Genomic DNA, 19569 nt, shown 5'->3' on the forward strand with positions numbered 1-19569 from the left:
GGGGGGGGGGGGGGGGGGGGGGGGGGGCACGTATCTAGGCACGCGATCTGCAGCGCAAAAGCCAAAAACAGTTTACAAATATTTGCATAATTTACCTGCAAAGAAAAGAAAACAGAAAAACACATAAATTATTGAAGTTTTTGCTTGTCAAAACAAAACACACAAATTGTATGGTTAAACGTAATAATATTTAAGGCACACCTTTTGCAATAAATTGTGTACATAATAATTAAATGCACTAAAAAATGAATTAAAACTGGGATCGAATCCGTAACCAAAAGGCGAGGAGACGACGTCTACACTGCCGGCAACTCCATTGATAAATAAACTGGAAAAAGCGCCCAAAAGCCACAGAAAAAAAAAAGAAGAAATATTTATATGTACGCCCTATGGCGGTACAGGCGTGCACCATGGCTTCCTGCACAATATGCAACAATTTGTTGCACGTCCGGATGTTTACAACAAAATAAACAACATCGAAATGCACGATGTCCGCTGCCCGCTGCCCGCTGCACATCAATATCAAAATCAAAATCAAATTCGAATTTGAAATTCCAAATAACCAAATCGATATGCATAAAACTTGTTACACTTTGTGTTTACACTGTCCGTCCGCCTGTCCGCCTGTCCGCTGTGCTTTGAACACTGATCAAAGTCACATGGAAATTTATTATATAATCAACGGACACACAGGCGGACGCGTGCACACACGAACCACACATAATTGGCCGCAATCAATCAGTCGGTGATTGGTGGCTCGGATCAGCGATCGATTCAAGCTGATGAAGCGCTAATCTGCCAGTTGACCCAGTTGACTGTTGGCCATATCCCCAGCCAGCCATCTCTATGCAGCTCTGAGTCTCTCCAGCAATTTGTAGCCGCAATGCAGGTGAATGCACTCGCTGGCTGTGCGCTGTATTTTGTTTACTAATGAGTCTGCGAGGGAGAGCCACCGCCTTAATTGTTCTCTAAATTATTTGGAGGGAGCTGGCTGGGTCCGAGGGCTTGTCGCCATGTCTGGTACTGTAGCTGCGTCTGCGGTCATGCCGTGTGGCTTTTGAGCCACAGATTTTTCCGGGAAATGTTTTGTTTTTCTGACAGCGACAAATGTTTGGTTCTTTAATGAGATTTTTTGGGCAACATCTCTCTCAAGGTAAATCTCTGTTTGTGCTGCCCTAATGAGCTGAAGTGAAACTATAACTCATTCTGCTCTCAAAGCACTCACAAATATCGGAGAAACCCTTAAACAAACACAGCTGCTGTGCTCACAATTGTTTAGACTTGGCTGCTGCCCCCAAAAAGTAAACGTAAAAACAATTTACAATAAATATTAGATAGGAAAACCATTTGGCATGATCCCCCTGGCAAATTGGGGACGCACTTCCCCAATTTGTTTGATTTTTTTTTGGTTGGGCAAAAGCGCAGTCTGCCGTCTGCCTTCCGTCTGCTGATAGAATTGTAACAACTGTCGCGGCATAAATAATAAAACCCATTATGATTTATGCCGCATAGACGATTACGAAACTCGTTAGAATGCTGCCACAGCCACAGCCACAGCGACGGGCCAATGGTTCGAATCGAAGCGAATCGCATGGGAGATTCGACCATGGAGCGGCCAGGCCGTGCCTCTGGATTTGCATGTCTAGCGCCAATAATTCTAAGGCGTGCGGCACCGATGATATGCCCAAGTGGCTCCAACTTGGATGCCAGTGCCGAGATTTCGACATTTGATATGGCGTGAGGCTATATTGGCAATCTCTTTTCCGTGGGCCCAATGCCCATCCATCGACAGATCGTTGAATGTGCGTGGAATGGTAAGTTCTCTGGCATTGCAATTGCAATTAAAAGAAAGCGGGGAATCGAGTCTGAGGGGAGGCTGAGGAACTGCCTCTACAGGCAGCTGCGAAATGCAATCTTGTAGCATGGCTTTTGTGCATGTAAGCGGCACTTCTTTTTTTATAAGCACTATCAGACTCCACAGACGCAGTTGTAGTTGTTGTCGATCGGGCGACTCGATTGGCACGCAAAAATAAGCAAGCGCAGAGACACACAGAGAGAGATGCAGATAGATACACAGAGATCCACAGAGATCATTGTGAGTCACATATGCATGAAGCAATTGTATAAGGAGGGCCCGTCGCCAAAATAAGACTCTTCAAAATGCTGTCAATAATTGCAAGTGAAAGGGTTCTGCGCACGCACACAACCTTTAGCATGAACAAGCGAGCACGCACTAAACATTTAAGCCGAAAACACACCCGAACGCCATACGACGGCACCTCCTTATATAATTACTTCATGCACAGATGGCACCAGATGGGAGACAGAGACAGAGAGAGAGAGAACGCTGCCCACAGACAAAAGCCTCATTAGGCGTAGTCTATAACGCCGCTGGCGTTTGGGGGTGGGTTTTGCGCCTGTGCGGCTCTGCGCGTCTCGGCTCTTGGGCTTTGGGCTCTGCGCTCTGCGCTCTCCGCGTCTCTGCTTTCTGCATCTCTCTTGTCTCTTCCCTCTACACGCGCACGTTTCAATTTCAGCGTTGGCGTTGAAAGCGCGTCGAGCACTCCTCTTAAACTACATAGTTATAGTCATTGCAGAAGGCACCGCCACCACCGCCATCATGCAGACAATCCACACGATCATCATCATGATGATGATGTTGCGCCCATAAAGCGAATTATGCCATTTGCGTAAATTATTGTCAAGTGGCCGGCCACAAACACACTAAATCATAGAGCTAGGCCAGGGCTCCTGATGCCACGATATTGAAGTTGTTTTTCACGCCAATCAAAATGGGTTATGGCTCTCTTAGAAGCGAGACTTTTGGCAGCATTGTTTTGGGTTCAGCTGCGAATTCTGCCTCCCTTTTGTTCACTGTAAAACCAAGAGTGCAGCTTCAGCTGACCCAAAATCTGGAATTTTATGCTGGGAATTTCATATTTCTTTTTGCCATGGCCTATTAAAATATAAAACTTTATGTTCCACTTTTTTCGTTCCTTTTTTTGGGCATACCAAGAACCCCAGAGACAAAGCCTGCCAGAACGGAGCGCAGACCCCCGGCAGCAGCAACTTTCTTATTAAGAATTATATATGAAACCATAATGAAAAGACATAAAAAATGATACTTTTAAGGGGGTCCATCTCCATCTCCCTCTCCCTCTCCCACTCTGCCATCTGCATATGGGGCAGAACGGAGCTTCAGTACAACAAAAAATTTGACCCAGAAATGGAAGTTGCAGTTGCAGTAACGCGGAAGTGTTTTTACGGCTGCTCCCGGAGATATTGCAGGGAGCTGCGGCACTCTGGTTGCTGCCTTTCAGCGGTTATAAATAAATTTAATGACTCAATTTGTAATGAGAAATGTGCCCGAATCGTGTGGCTCTGGTTGTTTGCACTGATCAGCTCAAGATTGTGCACTCGTAAGTCCCACTTGCAGACTTTGCCATCAATTTTTTGTTTGCTAAATGGAAGGCCCTTCAGCACCAGACACTGTTGTTGGTTTCAATCAAAGGACCATTCACGAGGCGCGATCATGCGGTTCCACTTGAATTTAAATAAATTACATAATTTAGCGAGGGAGCGAGAGGGGTAGGCAGAGTTAAGGAGTTCTTTGTCAGCCCCCAAAAAGTAAAGCTGCAGATTAATTTCAATTTCTGAGCGTTGACATCAGCCCGAAAAAAGGGTCCCAAAAAGCACAACAAATTAATTCCCCAAAGATAAGTAGCAAAATTCTCAAAGAATTCACATTAATTAATGTTTAGCATTTACAAAAATTAATGAAAAAATTCCCCAAAAACGAATGCCAAACTTTTATTTGTTTATTTTAATTGCTCTTTGTTTAATATAAATTTTGCGTAAACTCTTTTTGTGTGCATTTTTTTGCTTATTTCTTGATTGGAATTTGTATTACAAACCAAACATTTAAAAGCCGAAATTTATGGCCACAAGTGTCAATAGGCCATAGGCACATAAATGTTGTTAATTAACATTTATTGTTTGCTAATACTATGCAAAAAACAAAACAAAAACACACACAAAATACGCTACGAGAATAACAAAAGAGTTCGGGCCATAAAACGGCATTCAATTTGCAGGCCATAAAACTTTATTAGGGTTTTTTTCATCATTTATATTTGTTTTTTGTTTTTGTTGCTATTGTAAGGTGGAACTGTAGCGCGTTTAGTTGTGGGCGTTTTGCTGAACTATAAATATCCGCATTTAAAAAATTGTAGAGTGAAGTGGAGTGGAAACAAAGGCTACTCAATCGCTTGTGTTTTGAGGGAAATCACTCCAAGTTGAAGCCTGATAAGAGCCAAGTGCCCGCGCGACTTTTGTTCTTTGTCTAATCGGCGAGTGGCGGACTGGGTAATTAACCCAGTGCATTATTGACCGCTCAGTGCATAAAAATTGTTTTATGGCTCACAAAACAATTTAAAGTTATTGAAGAAAAAAGAAGAAGAAGAAGCAAAAGGACTGACAATGGGACAAAACCAAATTGATATGATTGGAGCGGCTCCAGTGTGCCATCTTTGTCTTTGTCTTTTGTCTTGGGACTGGTCTTGGGTTGGGTTTTGGGCTTGCTGCTGTTGTTGTAAACAAACTAATTAAAACTGACACTGACAGCAGCGGATGACAATTTACGCAGCAGCTGCCGTATCGAGAGGGGAGAGACAGAGACAAAGCTTAGCTGGTTTCTCCACAAGAATTTCGACATCTCCCTGTTTGTGGCAGTTGGCAATTGAAATGTTGCACGCGCAATTGCTCAGCCATCGGATGCAGCAGCATTCAAGAGGGGTTCTTCGGGTTGTGGCTGGCACTCAAATAGAAATGCAATTCCAGGCAATGATCATTTAAATTAGCAGCAAAACAGCAACGCATACAAATTTGTCGCTGTGGTGTGACTCCCAAGTCGGGGGTGGAGTTGCTGGCAACATGTTGCCAACAGCTGTTGGTCCGGCAACACATGTTGGCCACATTGCCAGCGAAAATTCCCCTACCAAAACAAAAGCAGAAAAACAACACAACAGCAAAAAAACACAGCAAGCAAGCGGCAGCAAAATTATGACTCTAACACACACCTAGGCACAAACTGGATGATGCTGGTGTTGCTGTTGCTGCTGCCGCTCTGTGGTATGTATGTGCATACGATCTAGTGGTGGTGTTGCTGCTGCTGCTGCTGCTGATGCTGACAACGACGACAGTCAGTCTGGCAAGACATGCGAAACGTGGGCAAATAATTATACATGGATACCTGTAGCCCGTACCCCCTACCACATACCCGCTCTGTTCACTGTTGCTGTTGCTTTCTGCTGGCATTGTAATTGTTGTCTATTTTGGTGTTGCCTTTTAGCGTAAATGCAAAAACAGCAAACGGAGAGACACAACAAAACAAAGCAAAGGCTTAAGCTTTGGCTTCACTTGAAATTGTTACACATTTCGTTTTGAGCATGCCCTAACAGAGAGAGAGACTGAGAGAGAGAGTACGTCTTCACCTTTGACAAAGCTCTCTCGATTGTCAGAATGCATGCAAACAGTAACAAGCGAAAGCTGCTGTCTCCTTCTGGCGCTTGTTGCTCGGCAAGCCGAGAGAGCGTAAAGTTACCTTTGCTCAGTTCTAGGCAGAGAGAGAGAGAGAGATTACTGTTATTTTAGCAAGATTCGCAAGAAGCGGGGAAGTATAGCCACAGTAATTATCTTTTCTATGCCTTAGCTCACACACACTTTCGATCTGCAAGTGTATCTCTCTATTCGTACTCGGAATGTTTAACTTTCTGCTGGTTATTGTAACTGAAACCCCAACCCACCCCCCTTAGAGCAAGCGAACAACCGAGCGACCGGTGACAATCATAATTTTTCATAACTCAACCGGTTTGCGGCGTGCCGCACTGACGTTTATGTGGCTTGTTTTTCTGCTAGCGGCAGTTTTCAGCAGAGCATTTCTCGCAGTGCACTGCATGTGTGTGTGTCTCAGAGCAGCGCTGCACATGCGCACAAGTGTCGTCGTCGTCGTCGTTGGCGGCGTTGGCGTCTGAGCAGGAACAACAACAACAACAAACAACCGCTAGACGGCGGGGGGGCTGCGGCTGGCAGGGCCACTGGGTTCAGGAACGGCATCGTGCTCATTGCACAAAAGAATAATGTGGCATGTGCTCGGCCTGTAATTACCTGAACAGAGATCGCCAGAGTCCCCCCTGAGAGTGTGTAAACCGGAGCTTGAGAGTGGCTCACATGGATACACACACATGGAGACACCTGAATTGGTGAGTTTTTATGCTGTGTCTGTGCTCGTGGAACTGGCTCTCGTAATTAGCCTTTGCTCTGAAATTGAAGGCCCTTGGCCCAAGGTGTATTTTCGGTCTGTACAACATGTTTTGCATAAGGTCGGTCCAGAGTCTAGAGATTAATGTATAGGAAACCCAAACAACAGACATTGTGACTATCAAGGGTACAGCAATCAAGAGATGCCAATCAAGAGACACCAATCAAATAGGGAAGCAAAAATGAATGAAGGCAAACCAACACACATAGCGAAAATGCTATACCCTTTCCGCTTACAACTGAATTTGTATGGCATAAAAAGACTTTAGGCAATTCCTAGAAATTCTGCTTTAAAATGCATACAAAAATGTAAAATATTTCCAATTTTTATGCACAGAAATCCCATAATAAATTTCCATGAGGTCTGCCCCGACTTTAGCCAAAATTTATTTGACATTTTGGGCCAACATTTCAGCCATTTCAAATCTATTATTTTTGCCAGCCACTGGCCTGGCATTTAAGCTTGTTTCTTAAGCTTTTTGGACATCTGTGAAATGTAGACGGCCGCGTCTATAATTTGCAAAGACTCAACTCAAGTGGCCATCACAGGTCTGGCCTGGACTGGCGGACCCATTTTTCAATGGCTTGTGAAAGGCTGCTTAGGCTGCAGCATTGCCAAAATGCCGAGCAACTTGACCAGAAAACAGCAGCAGCAGTGGCAGCAGTGTCTGTGGCTGTGGCAGTTGCAACAGCAGCAGCAGCAGCAGCAAACATGAAAAACTATTGCAGCTGCAATTACTCGCACTTCAAAATGCCAACATTTTGCACAAGGAGAATATTTCGTTGTTGTTTTCCCGAGCAACAAAGAGAAAAACCAAAAACGTGGCAACATCAATCATTTTGCATTTGCATGCAACACAGACAGTAGCTCCCCGCTCTGTGGGAACGGGCAAAAGTGAGGGGCATAAATTAGCTGAGGGCTTTGTGTTAAGTTTAAATATTGCACTTGCCTCCTGCCCCTGCCTCTGCCCTGCCTGCCCCCTTGGGTTGCTGTCTGTCGCTTTTTGCCGTCTGTTTAGCTTCTGCCCGATTCCTCGAAGCCATTGCCACAGCCATAAAGTCTATTGTGCCGCTCATTCTAGACACTTTCGCTGCTGCTTGCCCAGAGCATGACTCATGACTCACGAATCGAAGCCACACGATGCGTTGTCATCCCAGTCCATTCCATCAGCTCTTGGCATTTGTTGTTCGTCTCGCCTAAAGGTGTTTCCCTGCACTCACCCACACACGCCGCGGCACACACATCCGCTCGGATGACTCAGTTTTTCAGCTAGACTCGAGATCTGCATAAATAAATTGCACTCAATATGGCTGGGCCTTTCCCGCAGTCAGTTCAAAAAGTGCTAAGAAATCGATGTCTGCCGTTAAGCAGTGTGCACTGCTTGCACTGCTTGGCGTCATAGAACACAACTTTGCACGGCCTTATAAAAGCTGCTGACATAACATTTGTCTCGGGCGGGGCAAGGTGTGGGGAGCAAATGATTTATGCTAAATCCAAACAAAAAATCGCATAAACGGACAGGCTTATCTCAATGAGCTGCTGCTGCTGCTGCTGCTGCTGTGGCCATGGGGGCAACATGTAGCAGCCAGCGGCAGATCCAGAGGGGACATACACATGCGTGCAACAACGCAGCGGCAACAACAACAGCGATATTGATAGCAGCAATTAATTATACGCGCCTCACACTGACAGTAAGCGTTTTGCTTTGGTCGCCCCGAGACTCGCTCTCGCTCTCCCTCTCTCTCTTTCTCTTTCTTTTGCTCTTTTGCCATAGCCGATCGAACGTCGTCGCTGGTATCAATGACCAAATGACATATTAGCCTTCGTCTTAGTGTAAAAAGCCGCGATAACTTTGGCAGACGCAAACGCGAACGCACACGCAATGCGGCAATGCGGCAATGCGGCAACGCGGGGACTGGTACTGGGGACCGGGACCGTGGCTGTCCACTGCCACGACAATCGCTTAGAACTGTGCACTCCGGACACGGACCGCCTCTAATCGTTTATTGAACTCTTGTAAACATAATACGCATACGCAGCGTGCGTTCAGCCACAGACTGGAAATTCCAATTTGGGGGAGAAAACTGGAGCAGACACCAGACCAGACACAAGAATGTCCAACTGTGTCGCACTGCTGGCCCGCTGGCTGCGTTGAGTGCTTGGAATTACTACCGGAAAATGGAGTGTGAGAAGGAGGAAAAGACAGACCCCCCGGGTGGAGGCTTTGATTAGGCAGCCAGCAAGCAAGGCTTATGGGTTAGATGTAACCACCATGGAGGAAGTTGATGTGCACGTTTCAGTGGAAATATGAGGCTGAGAGAGTGAGAGCTAGCCAGAGACACGGCGCCAGCTGGGCAAATGCATTCTCCAGGCGAATGAATAAGAATAAATGTGCAGCTCCCACGCTTTAAAGTAGCTCGTTTAGGGTATTTGTCACGTCTTTGTGTTGGGTTCTCTCTCTCTGCCTCTCTGTCTTACAGCCTTAACCCTGTTCTAGTCATGAAAGTTTCGTTTTGGGTTTTGGGTTTTGGGTTTCTTCTGGCAGTTTTATTTACGAGCCCAGCCGCGTGCTGTGTCTGCTTGGAATTATGATGATTAAGGAGTAGCAAAAGCAACGAAAAATCGCTGGCAAATTGTCAGTTACTACTGTGTAATCAGGCAGCGGAACAATAACAACAATCACGGCAATGCCAGACCAAAGCGAGAGACCTTTCAGCTCTCAACTTCTGCCGGTTCTCCACTGATTTGCTAAACAATTACCAGTACGAATGCGACTCACAACAAATACTTGGGCTGTACAAGCACTTTAGATACAAATCTTAATAGAATTGCAACACAAACACAACACACAGATACAGATACAGATAGAGAGACAGCGGAGACTGCTACGTAATGATATTTATCAGCAATTCATACAATTTCCATGGGGGCATCATCATATTTACAAGTTAATATTTACGCTAACAAGATTTAAGCGGGCAAAGCAAACCACAATGTTGGCCGTGGAACCCCCCAAGAGACGGCAACAAAAGGATTGCCATGGCACACGGCCAAAGAGATGCAGATGGATAGATAGCACACAGCACAGAGAGGGAGAGAAATAGAATAAAGAGACTGGAGACTGGAGAGCAGACATGAGTAGACAAGCAAAATGCTTGTTAAAGCGCAGAACATGCAGATTTCATTAAAGATATTGCCGGATTGAACTGCAGTCGCTGAAGGGAGCACCAAGCAGCGCGGAGAGTCCACGTCCACTTTGCATGTGGCAGACACAGACACAGACACAGACACAGACACTGAACCAGAAAGAGAATGCAGAAGAGAGAAGGCAACTCCTTCTAATGAAAGACAGACAAATGTACGTGGCACTTGGACTGCAGTAATAAAATGGCAATTAAGTGGCTTTATGGCCGTATCCACAGTGTCCTGGTCCACAGCCCACGGGCCAGGGCATCCTTTAATGCCTTCGGCGCATAAAAATACTTGTTTACGCATGTAAAAACAACTCTATAAGAGGGAGAAACAGATACCCATAGCCAATGCCCTGAATGATCCATCCACCAACTTCCAAGTGTTTGTGGTTTATTTTTTGGCAGATCATTTCTAGGGCTGGGCTAGTCCGTTCTTTATGGTTATTGCGGGGCTGCCCATAAGTTTGTGCTATTTTATAGTTTTATGGCCCTACACATGTCGAATGCAATTTGGCACTGGGTGGGCGGGGTGCGTTTATTGATTTTAAGTGTGAGTTTATGTTGTGCCTGGGCACGCGGATGAGAGGGCAGACCATAAAATAATGCTGTCCATTGGATTCGTTCTGCATAAGCAGCCTGGCTGCTCCTCCGCACAATTAACGCAGGGCCCAGGAAGCCCTGCTGCGACGTAGATTGCTTATGCGGCAAAGCCCCAAACAAATCAGTAGATTAAAGCAAATCAAGCAAAGAAAGGGAATGGGTATGGGAATGGGAATGGGCAGCCACAGAGACATGTTTGGATTGGCTTTAAGGAGCCACTTTGAGCTGCAATTTAGGTACCATTAAGGCCATTAAACCTAGTGTCTGAGTGTGGCTTGGCTCATCCCACTCTCTCTGGCTCTCGATTCTTTTGAAGTCTCATGACAAACCAATTTGATTCTCCAATGCTGCAAGGGGCAACCAGAATGACTTGCTTTGTGAGTCATTTTTTTTGCAATGTATTTATGAACACCTTTTGTGTGTTCTCTTTGTGCCTCTCTCTCTCTCTCTCTCGCGCGCCCTGCTCTGCTCTGATTTCCCCTTCTACTCAAGAAATTCTCGTCACCCCAGTCAGCCTCGTCTTTATCGCTTTTTGTACTTTGTCGCTGTGGTTGTTTAAAAAGTGTTAGTTATCAGTTTTCAGCATTTTGTTGTCGTTTTTTTGGATTGCCAAAAAGTTGTTTTCTCGTTTAGAAATGACTGCAAATTCGATGCCGAAATGCCTGACAATTTGAGTCATAAAAGCCTCACGAGCATCGATTCGGATCGAACCGTGTGCAATTCCGATTCGAACATCGACAAAATAAATCGTGTGCGCTTATTGAAATGCAAACAGTTGGAGAGCAACAGAAGCGACATGACATGCCCCGTCGTCCCATGCATATTTGCATAAGAATTAGAAAAGAAAACCCGCAGCGGCGTGTTGGGGTTCCAGTTCGGCATGGGGCGGCCGGCCATATATGCACATGTGTATGTGGCGGAGTAGCGTTGGGGCATACCAAAAATAACTCTATGGTTGGTGGTGTGTGTGTGTGTGTACAGCAGCACATGAGAAGCTTCACACAGGCCCAGCGGCGGCAGCAACAACACAACAGCAACACAAATGGCAACATTAGCGCAAATTTCAGCGGGGCACAATTTGAATTTGAATTTGAATTTTGTTTCTACAGCGCTCGTGGGAGGGGGAGCGCGGTAGGAACGCGACAAACACGTTTTCTGTATAAGTTTATTTTGTTTTGGATTTTTGGGCATTTTAATATATAGAAAAAAAAGAAGTTTGAGAAACTAGTTGCAGAGTCGAAACACGATATACCCTTGCATATCCATCATTTTCTATGCTAGCTAAATAGTCCCGTTGGTTATTGTTTTGCTACCTGAGTTTGGCGGGTCGTTGCTGCCGAGCAAAGCTCATTGCTGTTGTTGGAAAGCATAGCTGAGAGAGAGAGCGCAGCAGAATGCAATCCTCCCCCAAACGCTGCGCTTGCTTGCATGGCTGCTGCTGTTGTTGTTGTTGTTGTTGTTAGTGCTGCTACTGAGAGCGTAATAAAACGAATCAATTGCGAGAGCAACTATTGCGTGAGAGGAGCAAAGATCAAGCGATAAGACAATTGTGACGGCAGTGCGCTCGAAACGAAATATGTACAAGAATAATGCTGGAGCTGGAGCAGCTGCTGTTTCATTGTATGTATGAACATATGTATATGTGTATTAGATTTACGTTACAGACTTATCTTCAAACTACATACGACCCTCCGCAAGGGTATATGTTTGTATAGATAGGCACAGTCAACGACAACAAAAATTCCCAGATCTCTGGCCTGGCCAATGACTTCGAAAAACATGTGTTGATTAACATAAATGATTTCTGAGCGCCGCGCCGCGCCGATTCGAACCGAACCGAACCGAGACAGAGCCACAGCCACAGTCTGTTCGAGCGCAGTTCAGTTCGCTCTTCTGTCTTCTGCCATTTGTAAAATGTAAAAACAATTTTTTGGAAATCTTTATTGCCGTTTGGGGTGTCAAAAGACTTTCTGCGACTACTGACATCAGCAGATGGCAAATATTTATGAACTTAATTGGCATATTTGTTCAGATATTGGCATGCCCCTTTAGTCCGCTGCGAAAGTTGTTCATTGAGTTAATTAAGAAATCGGTTACATACCTTTTTGGTTGCAATTTTCATGCAAAAATGTACGACTCCAAAAGCAGGCGACCACGGCGACGACTGCAAAGAGAAAGCCAAAAAAATGTCGTTTAGTTTATTTGTCAACTAATCAATGCGGCGAATGCTTGGGCCAGCTAGTAGGTTGTGTTTGTGTTGCGGATTAGCTTTTGTTTGTCATACCACAAAATATTGGCACGCACAACGCCAAATGCTAATTTGGGGAGTTGTATCTTTTGCCTGATAAATGCGTTGACTAAATGCATAAATTTTGGAATCGCTTTTGTTGCTTAAAGCAGGTAGTTCGTATGTGTTGTTTATGGGCATATCCGACCAGTTTCGTTTTGCTTGGAAAACACAAATCGATAATGCAATGCGGCATAAATTAGCGGGTGATGAGACGGACAGAACGCGGACAGCGATTGGTCAACGTTCAGGAAGTACAAGGCCAAGACACAGCAGCAGCTTCAACGATGAGGCCCCGACCGATTGGATGGATTGGATGTCTCATATAACTTGCAGAACAGCTTGCACAATTTTCCCATTCTTCGGTGTGGTTTTCCTTAGATGATCTCTGGGTGCCTTGCCCGTCTTGTTTTTTTGCAATTCAATCAGCTGACATTGGGGACTCTGCTGCTCGGCTGCTCGGCTGCTCTGGGCAGCCAACGGAACCAGACGTCATTTGGAATACAAATCGCCTGATGTGGCACATCAGGTTTCGCCACGGCCGTCACTCAAAACCAGTAGAATTTCTAAACTGGTTGAGCGACACCAAAGGCCAGCTCCAAGCAGCAACTAAACAATGCATCTGCTGGTATTGGGATACTGCTTAAATGTATAACAAATTCCGGTAGGTGCTGGGAGTTGTTTTTACTTTCAAATGCCGGGCATAACTCGCACCCAGCAGCCAGCAGTCAGCACTCCTCTCCTCCCTGCTGTCAGGCTAATTTGCGTGTGTTAATTGAGACTAAATGGCAGCCGGCAATTGCCACAGCAGACGGCGGCCCTAGCGCTTTGATTAATTATGGACAGCCCGTCATAATTTACAATGCACTGCCCCATGGACTGGACCGCACTGGACAGCTAGACAACTGTGACTGTTCATTTGCTGCAAGTGTTGCATGCAAGAATCCAATAAAAAATGAAAATAAATATGTTACACAATAACTTTTGGTTTCCATGGTTGCATGCCCCTCTGAAAATGAAAGCCAAACGCGGGGAGAGTGTTTGTTGTGTTAACCCAAATTGGGCGGAGCAGCAAAGCCCCTCGAATAGTTGACAAATCATCACAAGATTTACTTTTCAAGAATTAATCCGCAAATTACTGCAGACTCATGGCCTAATCAAAAGTAAGAGTAAAGAAATGGGCAGACTCAATCAACAATGAAAATAAGACAAAAACTCCTTTGGGGCGCATTAACCCATATTTTGTGGCCATAGCCAAAAGATGAACTCCACTTGGACCCACAGCCCAGAGCTCCCATGAAGTGAAGTGCCTTGCGTGCCTGGAGCTCATTGATCAGAGACCACGTGATCTTCGAGTTGGATCGCCTTGTAGTTGCCTCAGCCGCAGCAGCCGCAGCAGCAAACGGCAGTAGTTGCAACTGCTGACACACCTTTTGCCGCCAACAGGCAACAATAATGAGCAACTGCCAAAAGGGAGATAAGACCTGCCTGAATGGCAGACTGCATGTCTGACTCTATGACTGTGTGGGAGCTGGAGCCACAGCCACCTGCATTTTTCCATTTGATACGAAAACCTTTTTGAAAGCCTGCCAATCAGCTGGCAAACAATGAACAGCCAACACGGCCAACAACTCTCAGCATGGCAAACCGACTGCCAAAATATTGTGTGCACACGATTTCGTTATGCATTTCAAATGCAAATTGGTTTCGAAAGGTAATTGATCCCCAGGCCAACTCAATGACAGAATCGTTCTCCGGTCACCACCCCCCCGAGACTCGAAGACTTTCAAACAGAAAAAAAACCGATTTGTGTAGCAATCTCTCGTATGCTGGCCACGAAACACGAAACACGAAACGAACTCCAAACTGAATCGAAATTAAATAAACTCCGCACGCTCTGTGGCACATTTATAACTTTGAACTTGACGGCCCTGCGCCAGACTAGATCCACATATCTGCCGGGTTCTATCTTGGCCCTCTCTTTGATATGACAGCGTTAATTGAATTTCAGTTTCATTTGCATATTTATCAAGAGAAAAGCTCCACTCCACTCTAAAATAGAAGCCAAAGAACTCTGCGAGGGGTTCATAGGCCTCCGCCTGCGCCTCCGTGGGGCTGAATGGATCATTGAACACGCATGGAAGCGTTACAAAATTATTAACCCAGTTACGCGTATTTCCATGATTATTTCGCTTTCAATTTGGGTCTGCACAAATGTTGTGCTGCTTCTCTCTTACATCTAGTAAATTGCATAATCATGCAGCCTGGAATCTCTTCCGATCTAACGCTGAAAACATGTTCTAAGACTGCTCTCATTTTTCCCCACTCTCTTCGGTAATTGCTCTGCGGCCAATTGCAGACTTATTCTCTGACTCTCTGCTGCTGGATTGATGCCTTAGTTAGATAATGGCCAGTGTCGGGCTATGGCATTATAACGGTTCTGGTGTCACTGCTGAGACGAGCAAAAGCATTAGTCAAAACAAAGGGCAACAAACTTTGAGTGCAACTGTGTCAAAAAGTGAGTCACTGGAGGATAATGATGATGATGATGATGATGCTCCCATAAAGGAACAGCAGTCACGTGCGAAAAGTTGGAATCTTCTTGGCAGTTTTAACATTTGTTTTAGACTTTTTTTGTTATCAAATATAAACAAAACCAAGACACAACCTTAGACCTGACTTTCGCAGCATTTGTAGCTCCACAGACCATTGTCTCCTCATTGCTAAAACTGGTTAAAAATGCATTTTCGCAAGCGCACAACAAGCGTTAGAAAATTAGCAAAAACAAAGTGTTATGTGCGNTGTAGCAAAACCAGAAAAGGCAAAACTAGGGCCTTTTTTCTTTTTTTTTTTTTCCCCCCCCCCCCCCCGCCCCCCCGGCCCTTTCCTTTTCCCCCCCCCCCCCCCCCAACCATACACCAGCCCGAAAATTGAAAATCGACAGACAACGACAGACAACAAAAAAAAGCCAACGAAAAATTGTGCAATAACAATTTGCGCTGCACAGTGCACACACACAAAGAAGCAAAAGACCAAAAAGCCGATACTCGGACAAGTTGCGTGGCAGCTTTGGTTCGATGGTTGGGTGGGTGGTGTGAGGTGTGCCTGTCCCGGCAATCGAAAACTGTTTCACACAGTTCATTAAGAGAAGCAAATAAATAAATAAATAAACTTTAATTCGTGTGCAATCGTTGATAGAAATTGTCAATGCAGCCCAGGCCATAAATGGACAATGACAGCTCGAGGAGAGGGTAGGGGGAGTGAGGAGTGCTCTGAACGCTTCACAATTTGGTGCGTTATTAACGCACGCTAAGCCACGCTAAGCCTAATGAAGGTTAATGGACACAGCAAAACGACAGAAAGTGCAGTAGAAAATTAAAAAAACAAAAATATAGAAATGCCTGGCATAGGGGTGTATTATAGCAGTAAATCATGCCAAATGTACAGTTAATAAAACGATCGAATTTCATTCATTCGGAAACCCAAAACGCACAACAGTTAGGGAAGGGAGCGGGGGCATGGGTACTGGAAGTCTTTAAGTGCATTCAGCATAGGCTGGGGCGTGGTCTGTTATGAGTATAATACCCTAACAGAGGTTTCTAAGACTTCAAGCAGCTGTTGGTAACGCATTGCGAACCCTACATCATCCTGGATATTTATACAATTTTCTTTACTAAGTTTCCAGTTTGCCTCCAGTTTGCTTTGGCTTTACTTTTCCTTGTCGTGGCAGCGCTCAGAGCACGCGGAAAATGTGCAACTGGCGACAACTGCATGCCACTGGAAAGGCTGCTGCCTGTCTGCCACAAAACAGAGTCACAGCCGCAGCCGCAGCCGCAGCCGCAGCCGCAGCCAAAGACAGCGACAAGATGATGATCGCTGTGGCGCATGCGTGGTGGCTCGGTTCAGCTTGCAGTTCAGTTTTCCAGGCACACAGTGCGCTGGCTTTGTTGATTGGTAGCCTGTTAGATGGCGACGTTAATTTCACTTTAACAAACATTTCGCTTGTCTCTCACTCGACCGCCCTACTCACTCCGCCTCTCTTTGTGCTCCTCTTTTTGTGCTCTGCGCTCCCCACTCCTCGCTGTGAGCACTATGCTCCCCACTCCACTCGCTGCGCTCTCCTCTTTCCGCTCTCTGCGCTACTCCCCCTGCGCTTCGCTGCTTGCGCTCTCTGCGCTTTACGCTGCAGCAGCGACGGCGACCACTTTTGCGGCTTTTGCGACTCGGATTCCGATTCCTTCGATGTCTGTGACAGATCATATAGAAATGTGTTGCATTTTTAATCAAAACGATCCATCAAACGGTAGTTTTATGTTTGAGTTTTTCCCCCAGCACACGGAGTATGAGGATGGAGGGTGGGAGACAGAAGACAGAAGACAGCAGACAGCATTATAGACACACGCACGCATATGGTGCTCCCCCTTCTATTTTTCGTTTGTTTGTCTGCCTGTCTCTCTGTTCGTCTCTCTGTCTGTCTGCCTTCGTTTCTCCCCCCTCCCTCCTTCGTTCGATTTGTCTGTCTGTGCGAATGCCGCAGTTGACATCCGATACTCTGCATTCATAACGGTGCCTGCATCTGTATTTGTTCGTTTTGGTTGCATTTGATCGATCGCTGTTGAAAATATAATTTGGTCGACGGCTTCCTTTTGAGGAAATGCACAGAAAACATGCCGAAAAAAAAGTCTCAATTACAACTAATCGCGGAGGGGACTGCTTGCAGCTGGAGATATCATGGCTAAGCCGTAAACCCCTAACCCCTAACCTTTGCCAGCAGCCCCACTAATAGACAGGCACAACCTTGAGCCCACTAATACAAACAATCAAAATGCCATTAACGCCTGATCTATGCTCCAAAACCTTTTACGAGAGGGGTAAAACCTTCATGGGTTGTTGTTGTTTTAAGAGTGGAAAACCTTCCCTCTACGGCTTGCTGTTGTCTTGCGAGTATTTACCAACATCATTACGATGAGGCTGCACATTTTCCCAAGAATTAAACAACATTTAAACAGGAATCTATGCAGCGTATGCCGATGTAGATGTACAACTGTGATCCTCCACCCACCAAACAGCCAGCAGCAACAACCCAAAGATACCCGGAGCTACTCCCCAGCAAATAGAGAAACAACAACAAAAATTGTTCGTATCTTTACATTTCTAAGAAGCATTTTAATGCCCTCACAGACTGGGGGGACTGGCGACTGAGGCACATTGCGTGTTCTCTGCCTTCACTTCACTTCACTTCACTTCACGTAATCTCTGCTGCTGTTTTCAAGCTTTGAATCTGCCTTGAGTTTGGCCTGGGCTGGCCCACAAGTGTGACTATTAAATTGGCGGCGGTAATTTTCTTTTCTGCTGTAAAGTCCAAATGCACGCAAAAGCCAAAAAAAAAAAAAAAAGAGCCGACAAACGGCAAAAGGCCCGAAGCAGACTGGGGCTGGACCACACAGCAAAAGTCGGGGACTGCGACTGGTACTAAGGCAGAGACAGAGGCATTGCGTTTGTTTGCCTTTGCTGGAAATTAACTCTCTTGTGTCTGTGTCTGTGTGGCATTATGCAATCATTGCCCCGCGGCACATATGAAAAGCGAGTCTGAGCGGGGGGCTCTCGATTCTGAATTCAATTGAATTTTACGACGAATTTTTTGGTCAGTGGGCCACCCAGAGCTTTGCAATTAAAAAAAAAATATCAGCAAAGCCAGAGCAACTAGTTTTAATCAGAGAAAGAGAGCGGGGAAGCATCTTCTGCTGTATCTTCGACATCTTTCTGCTGGCAATCTGATTAGCGTCCTACGCGCTACACTTTTTTGAGAATTATGCGGCATTCTGGAGTGTCAAGGCCCAGTCTCGGGGCCCCTTGGCAGCTGTCAGGCATTGCCCACACGCTCCGGTGCACATGTAAGGCAGCTTTGGCGACTGTCAGAACGGTTTAAGGAGGCTGCCAGGCTGCCAGGCCGCTGCACAAGCTGCCAGCCAGTGACAAATCAATAGCCAAGAACGTAGGCTGCAGGCCACAGGATCGCATCGGATCGGATCGGATCGGAGCTTAGGAGCAGACAGTCCAAGTGTAGGCATTAAATATGCTGCTGACACTTTTAAATCTGTCACATGGGTACAGTACAGTACAGTCCAGTCCAGTCCAGTCCAGCCAGCAATCAGCTATAAAGCAATCTAGAATCTTCGCGCTGTGGCGTGGGCTTGGCTTTGCAGCTAATTAAACGGCTTTGCTGTCCAGAAGAAAAAAAGATCAGCAAAGACACTGAAAAACAGATGAGAGAGACAAGACAAGGCAAGACCAGCGAGCGTTTTGTAATAATTTCAAGCTCTAAAGATGGGTTCAAAAAACCGAACATAAAAAAAAACAGAAAAACATCATAAAACTTGAGGTTCGGCAGCTACAAACGAAACTTTTCCGCTACCATAATAAGCGTAAAGATCAAGGACTTTAGCACAAAGAATAGAGCGAGCGGAAATGGGTCAGGCATTAGATCAGAGTCTTGCTCCGACGTTGGATAATGACATCCGACATAAAAGTCTGTGATTGGTAGCCGCTGTTCCAGCCAACATAATTTGTTTGATTGTCAATTCGATTGTCGCTGTCGCTGTCGCTGGTCTGTGATTTAAATTTCCTCAGAGTTTTGTTGCGCTTTGTCTTTGTGTGTTGAATTGAGAATGAATTTGAGTGCCTGACTGTTGGCTGTTGGCTTTGACTCTGAATGCCAAATCTAATTTATTCCAAAAGCCCCTCGAGCCTCGCTTTTGTGCAGCGAATGCAAATTTGGACGTTCTGGGGATGTCACTCAGTGTGGGGCAGCACTCCATCAGCTGCAGCTTCCACTCTTTGGAGACAACAAGAAAATGCGACCAACGATGGATGATAGAGGAAGGCACAAGCCCCGTTGGCTGCCTCGGCCTGACCGACTTGCAACATTGTTTTGTGGAGGAAGCGATCTCATCGTAAAGTAAATTACAAATTACACAAAGTCACGATATCAATTTCAGATACAGCCGCTGCTTGTTGTTATAATTAAATTGTTGTCTCTCTGTTGTTTTTTTTTTTGCAGCCAACACGAAGAAGAAATGTTCGAAGAGAAAAACTTGGCATGGAAATTGATGAATGTATTTAAATTGATTGAGCCAAAGAGGAGGCAGAGTAGAGACAGCGGAGAGCAGCGA

General features: G+C 45.6%; 1 protein-coding gene across 1 annotated transcript in view; it reads right to left on the reverse strand.

Moving 5' to 3' along the window:
* Nucleotides 1-12274, reverse strand: part of LOC117583802 — a 56096-nt gene extending 43822 nt beyond the window's left edge. Inside the window, 1 exon segment of the mRNA XM_034272383.1 lies at nt 12212-12274. The gene's annotated coding sequence lies outside the window, so the exon portion shown is untranslated.
* Between the last annotated feature and the right edge of the window lie 7295 nt (nt 12275-19569).

This window comes from Drosophila guanche, unplaced genomic scaffold (genome assembly GCF_900245975.1).
Source record: "Drosophila guanche unplaced genomic scaffold, DGUA_6, whole genome shotgun sequence".
NCBI classification, from domain to species: domain Eukaryota; kingdom Metazoa; phylum Arthropoda; class Insecta; order Diptera; family Drosophilidae; genus Drosophila; species Drosophila guanche.